Source organism: Metopolophium dirhodum, chromosome 1 (genome assembly GCF_019925205.1).
Source record: "Metopolophium dirhodum isolate CAU chromosome 1, ASM1992520v1, whole genome shotgun sequence".
Taxonomy (NCBI): Eukaryota; Metazoa; Arthropoda; class Insecta; order Hemiptera; family Aphididae; genus Metopolophium; species Metopolophium dirhodum.
Window position 1 is genome coordinate 64,255,161 of NC_083560.1, and position 8,230 is coordinate 64,263,390.

Below are 8,230 nucleotides of genomic sequence, written 5' to 3' on the forward strand. Positions count from 1 at the left end.
CGTATTGGTTAAGTACTAAGGATTCGCTAAGCAGTTATCCTTCTATCGTATCGTTAATATTGCTTTAAAGTATCCGGCATACGCATATCCCGATCATCTGCTACGTTCTATATTCATCATGCCACTACAAATTATTTAGCCAACAGTGAGTCATGTTGTGCGTCAATGCAGTTACTTCTTTCATAATTTAACTTTAATGTATCTTCTAGTAAAATGTGTTTGTAATATTTTGCACCGGATGTATATAGTGACCTACCCAGTACCCAATGACTAGTTACACTTGAAAACTACTATAAAGCAGTGATTGTCCCGTATTTTTTTGTATTAGCTACAAACTTAATTACTTTCTCGTTATGATTTAGCGAAAGAAATTAAATATTAATTATAAAAATAATTATAAAGAATAAAGAATAATATAACTATATATTATATCTTTATAGTATAATTAATTATAAAGAATAAAATTATATTTTATTTATAATAAGTAAGTATGTAAGACATTTTTTTTTTACATAGTTGACTTTGCTGGACAAGAATTAATGATATTTTAATTTTAATCGTACAATATTATTTTAATGTATTTAGCTGGTAGTAGGTACCTAATTATTACAAATATCCGTAATTTTGATTCATAATATCGGTAAAACAAATAAATCTTTTACAAAATTTTTTAATAGTACTACCTCTAATAGATATATAAGATATTATTATATTAATCAGTGGCTTATGATTCTTAAAGATTCATTTATGTATTAAAAATATCTTCTTCCGGATTTCGGTCACGTTGCAATAGTGACAACCACATTTTCCCATTAAAAAGTACGCGTGCCCTCTAAATATTTAATATTCACATAATAGTCTCGGTGTCAAACAAAAAAAAAAATTAGTTTGTCTCGTGCAGGAAATCATAATGGGTCGGTCATCGCACTTCCCGTAGGTTGTAACGAAAAACCTCACGTTCTATTACTTTTAATAATTAAAACAAGAATTACAACACAACAAAAAATGTTATTTCTATTTTCTAGGATCCACAAAAAAAAATAAAAAATAGCAACAATAACTATCTAATTATAATTCTACAGCTTTTGTTATTAATATAATGGTGTTCATTTATAGTAAACATCAATTAATTCTTATTAAATACTTAAAGAGTTAAGGCCTAACACTTATATTACACTTGGACTGACGTGGGTATACACACAGATGTATTGATTCAATATTCAGCATTATTTAAACCAAAAGTTCAGGTGATATCACTGTACTATACTCCATGGTGTATAACTGTACATCTTAGGTTAGGTTAGGTATATTGCTTTATTCATGTTATAAGTAAGGGCGTCCGCAGGAATATGTCAAGGGAGAGAAGGCAAAGTATTTTCATTACTCAAATTTTTTGTTTTACAACCTATCCGACTAGTGAATTATTGTTTGTGACATATTTTTTTTTATATAGTCAGCAAATGTAACAAATAATTTACGAATCTTACAGAATAAATTAATTGATATGTAGGTAATTTTAAATTAACAAATGCATTTTTTTTAATAAACAAAATGTTACCATTGATTTTATAATATTAGGGTTATCTATAAAATTAAATGTTTCTATCTTTATTCAAGCCATTGGATAGCATTCATTTTATGAAAAAAATAAAAACTTGGTATTGACACTGCATTTGGCCCCACTTTAAAATGCCATAAATCTATAAAATCGACGATCTTACCACTAATGTTCATAATCGAGTGTAATAAAAATAATTTGGTAAAAAATATTAATCTTATGATATTTTTTTTTGTGGTGAACACTAGTATTTCGAAGCAATTTGCATTGTTTTCCGAATTTAGCTACTCTATGCTCATCTTATAACAAAAACGTTTCAAGTATTTTTAATCACAATGAAAATTATTTTGATTATTTATTTTACATTTTTTTTCATTTTTTTAGAGAATTTTAGAATTATTGGGACATTTTTTGAATCCAAAATATGAATTATAAATGTTATTTTAAGATTTTCATATGCTTTCATATGTTTTTATTTTAATTTAATAAACTATACAACTATGTACATTGTACAAGTAAGTAAATATATGATTTGAACCTATAAAAAAAGTTATAGTGCATTTTTAATTACATTATTTAGAACTTTTAGGGTATTTACGAATTTGTTTAGGGCATTGAATTCCCAGTCTTAATATGATTATTTAATAATTAGGTATGAACTGCCTCCAATCCCCCCCCTCCTTGTCGATGCTCTTGGTTATATACAATGAATTATAGAGAATAACTAGTTACTTACCAGCTAAAATATTTACAAATTATTTAAATTAATAATTATTCATACCTCGATCATGAATTTTAATTTTGTATATTTGACGTTAACTCTAATATCTGCAAAATATTTTTCCAAACATTTAGATACGAAATATTGAAAAAATATAATTTTGGTAAGCGTTGTTATTATATAATATATATAATATAAATATAAAACATAACTATGCGGTATTCCAAGATATCTTTATTTAATCAGCTATATACAGTTTTAATGAATTTATTTGATTCATCCTCACAGAGAATCGATTTCCGGTGGTTAACCTTGACCCAATTCATAATCCACCAACCAACTTTCATAGATCAGTATTACTTTCTCATACGACTATAAACTCGAAGGATAACAACAAATCTGCAAACCCTATAGTTAATTTAAACTCTTTCATTATGAACTTCAACCCTCGAAGTGGTACCTATTTAAACTTTAAGAACTATTTTTATATTATTGGTTTTTGAAAATGTCCAGTACTTTATAAATCGTGTAGGAAAAACCAAAAAAAAGTTAAGGAAAAACAGAGAATTTTCCTCAAAGTAGGTTTTCGACAAATTTGATTTTGATTTTTGATGTAACTCTAAGAAAAATAATCCTAAATACGTGATATTTTCTTCGAATGTTTATAATAGCATTTTTATACACCATGTATGCATACAGTTTTAAAAATATTGAGCTATTTATAAGCATAAGAGAATTTTAATTATAACTATTTTTTTTAATATTATCAATAAAAAAATGTTTACTCGGTAAAAAAGCCTGAAAGTTAAATACAAGGTTACTGATAAGTTGTTGTTAGGTATTGGAAATTAAAAAAATAGTCGATCGTAAATCAAAATATATGATTTATTTTGAGCTAAATATTGTATTTTTCAAAAATTTGATTGTTTCAGTAGGTTTATTGTTATAAAATTTGGGGTTTTAATTTCTGGAATAAACTTTTTTATAATACTGTATGTCTATATGTTATTAATTTTGATTTAAAGGTATTACATATTAGTTATTACAAAATTATTGGATTTATCAATTAACGAGATTAACAGTTTATAAATTAATAGATTTTAAATAGATTACGTTCTCTCAGATATTAACAATATTGAATATTATTATATATTATATTATATCATGTCATGATATCAGTGTTCAGTATGTCTATCAAACATATTATTATTTAATAAAATTAAAATTTAAAAATACTTTGATAAAAATATAAAGATGTAAAGGCGTTTTGTATAGGCAAATTTTTTACGTGTATGTAAAATATGCTTTCCTGGCTTTTCTGACGCCCGGTGTCATAAGTTTCTATTACCCTCAATAATTTTTACCTCCCCCGGTAAATATATCCTAGAATATTTTTACCACCGGGAAAATAACATTAGGATATGTTTACCTACCAGGTGAATATATACTAAGATATATTTACCAACCGGTAAAAATGTTATTTTAGATGGGTAGGATATAATTACTGACAAGGTAAAAATATAGGTACTAGTATATATTTACTCCCGGAAGAATATATACTAGGATATAGTCCCCCCCCACCAGGTAAAAATAAAAATATCGTGTTATGTTGGGTATAAAATATATTCTAGGACAGGGGTCACCAATTAATACTTTCCGCGGGCCACATTAAGAATTTGGAAAATTATCGCGGGCCATACAAATTCAAAGTATATATATGTACTATATATAAATGTTATAATATTTATTATCATATGCCGATTGGCCAAAACTATTTTATTCCTTAATAAAAAAATACACACATATTATATAACTATAACTAATGAAAATAGAGTTACATTTAATAAATAAGTGAAACAATTATGAATTAATATTTTTAATGTGATAAATGGCAGATCTTACTCTCAACTAGCTGCTTTAAGTTGGGGTTATGGTTTGTGGTCGCTATCTTCATCATTATTTTAACATGTTCGTTGGTGAGTCGGGATATGAATTTGTTTTTAATATAATTCATATTTACGTATTAAATTGCTTCTTTTCTCCTTATCTGCGGGCCGGTTAAAATTCATACGTGGGCCGCCATTTGTTGACCCCTGTCCTAGGATATAGCTACCTCCCGGTAAAGTTATAGTGTTAGGGGGGTATTTCAAAATTTGTTTTTATATTATAAATGATGAATAATTCTACAAAATGCCTATTTTTAATTTATGAAAACATTTTATTTTGAAGAAATCAACAAAATATATTTAGCGATAATTTAAATTATTTTTTAGACCATGGTAAAAGGTGGGCTATCAGTCATATATTATATTTAAAAAAACTGCACTAGAATATCTACATTATAATATTTTGTATTAGAGTTACTGACTTTCCAATTAATTATAACATAGGTACTAATTATAAGTAGGTACTGTATTTATAGACAACATTTATATATGTCGTAACATTTTTATTTTTTTGACAACTTAGAGACAATCCATATTATCTATTTATACAGATTAATTTTGTTTTTATTATTACATTTGTTTATTAAAATTATTGAGTATTGATATCATAAAAATAAAAACGCTACAACACAGATATTATTTCTTCTATGTAGTGTGTATATTTTATAAATCTACTTTAAATAATGTACTCGTAAGTTTGGATTGCGTGAAACCATTTTTCTATGTAATCTCATTGTTACGCAACAAATATTGTTGGTACATAGTAACATTGGACCACTTTTCACATACTTTAAACCAGGAGCTGGAACCGAACCTAAAAGAACCGGTTCTGGAACTGGAACCTTTAAAATATTAAGAACCGGAACCGGAACTGGAACCTTTAAAATATTAAGAACCGGAACCGGAACCGAAACTTTTATATTAATAAAAAAAGTATCGGAACCGAACCGGTATTTTTAAATTAAATAGGTTCTTTTAGGTTCATAAATAAAATAATTTTATTTATCATAATTTAATGGTATTACTGTTTTGTGTATACACTATGTATGATCATTACATATGAGTTCTCTAATATTTCTCATACTATTAATTTAAATCCGAATTCCGGATATGTATTTAAAATTATTATACTTTTCGGTAACTACCTTAATTATCTGGAACCGGTACCTAAATTATTTGGAACCGATACATTTATTTTTTTTTTTTTTATCAAAAACAAGAACTGAACCGGAACAGTTTTTTATTTTTGAAGAACCAGTACCGGAACCGAAACCGATAAATTCAAAAGGTTCCAGTCGGCTCTAAACTAGTGGTAAAATATATTTAAGATTAAACTTTTTAATTCTTCTCTAAATGTCATTAATATTTCCTATTTAAACCCCTTAATTATCGAGTATGTATTAATATTACAACAAACTGAGACTCAGATTACTATTTTTTAATTTAAATAAAATATATTTTGCTATGGACGGACAGTTAACAATTTTGTCAGTAGATTTTCATTTGTTATTTCGCCTTAAACGGGCCAGTTGATGCAAAAAAATCATCTCCATAGAAGTATTATGCGTTGATAAGACTTCAAAGGTACTTAACATCATAGTTATTCTTGACTTGTATGTCATTAATATTATGTTATTGGTACCTGCAGAGTGTGTTACATAAGATATTACAGTATAATTTATTAGTAATAATATTATTAACCTTGTTTCTGTTAATGTATGTATATAGTGTTGACATATATAGGTATATGACTAAATATGTGAATCAATTATGTGTCCTTTCAAATGAGAACAATTAGCGGATCGAGTATATTATAAGAAAAATAGAGTACTAGTCATTATGGTAATCTACTGACTACTAGATTCCATTTTCAAAACAGTTCTGAACAAAATAATAAATAAAGAACTTTTGATATTAGCAGTAAACATTATCACATACTCTATGAAACATTATATACCCACTTATATAATATATCTACAGGAAAAAAACGTTAAAAAACCAGGAGGTCAAGCAATATTTTGTGACGCTGAAATATTTTTCTTTCTTCAGCTAAGTTTGGGCATTCAATGAGGAGGTGTTTTCTAGATATTAAAGATGTTGCAAAATGCACACAAAGGTCTTGGTTCTTTTTAATGGTCTGGTTTATTATTATTATTATAAATTATTAAATACATTAACCAATTAACTATATTTAATAATTAATAAAGAAAGTAAATGTTTTTTAAAAGACTGAGTAAGTTTGGAACTAAAAATATTGTTTGTATTTTTGTTATTTCATAATGTTATAATATATTATATTAGGCAACAAAGAAAAGTTGTATGTAATATGTATTTAAAAAGATTGAGTAAGTCAACCAAATATATTATTATAATCGACTTAAATATAGTTTTTTTTTTTAATGATTTAATTAAAATACTCTTATCAAGTAAACCTTATGGGTTTTCTTTTATAATTTAATATTATAAATCAAAAACTAATGAACTGAATTTAAAATGGGGTAAAATGATATGTTATTGCCCGTTTGATTGCATTACTATATGTTTATCATAGAAAAATGGTGGTATCAAAATGATCCAAAATAACGTATAAATATTGATAAAAATACAAAACATTGTTTTAACACTTGAAATTTGTAATGCCAGAGAAGAAGAAGAAGAATAATATTATATAGTATATATATAGTTATAGATAGGTATAAGATACTTACAAAAAAAGTCATCCACGCAGCCTCGCAACCTTTTAAAAAAGTTCTTTTATTAATTTTATTCACAAAATGTACCTACTATAAATTGTTTTAAGTTGATGTCCTCTGGCCCACACACTTTCTTGATATTTAATATTGCAATGATACTAAATAGACTGATCTATATTCTTAAATTAGTTTTATTAACTTCGTTTTTAAAAAAAACATCTCATTTCCAGCTACGGTTATATTTCACAATTATAATAACTCATTTACCTAATTAAATCTTTAACGGAAATTTTTGATAAATTATTTTTATAATATAAACATTGAACACTCTAAACACCCGTCGTGTACCTATCTATGTCCGTTTTTATAGCCGTTTTGAATTAAGAATTGAATTTGAGATACTAATGAAATTCATAAAAATTACGATCATTATTTTATAGCTCAACATTTAAATAACTTCTTGAAAATTTGATAAGTAATTGATACTAATTTGATCTTATGTTAAATAATTGGAACTAGAAAAATAATTAGTACAATAATTTTTTTCGAATGATTAAAATTAAAATCTTGACATTATTGGATGTATTATTTTAGCAAAGAATATACGTTTTAGTTAAGTTCAAAAATATTTATGTGGATTTAAAATATGTACGTACATTATTCAATTATTGTAATTGACTTTAAGCAATTCAATTTTCAAAACATTTAGATTAAGTTAAAGCTATTACCTTTAATCATACTTATTCATACAATTACACCATATTACTTATACCTATAGTAATAATATAATTGATATTGATATTTGCAATATACATATATGATAAAATATACTTAGTAATATATACGTTGACAGACCACCGTCTACACTCAATAACGTTTTTCATATGAAATGATTTATCATTAATTTATCAATTAATTTCTATTACAGTAATTTTTCAATAACAAGGTACACTGGACTTAAACTGTCAACTTCAGAGTGGTTATCTACTTATTATTATCTTGTTTTAAAGCCTACCTAGTACCTATGTATAGATAATAATAGTATTTTCACTACCTTTCAATGTTATACTAGTCGATGAAAATGAATTATTTATATCACTTTCCGGTACATAAATTTTTTTTTTAGATTTATAAAAATTGGCCACCGGCTACACACTAGCTATTCAGGTGACCGCTGGTATATTATAAATATAGTGGCGGTCACCATTACCAATATAACTGAAGTATTGGAACTTTAGTTTTTAACTACGTATAATGTGATAAGTGATAAAATTATGTATGATCAACAATAAAACAACGACCGCAGCCACAG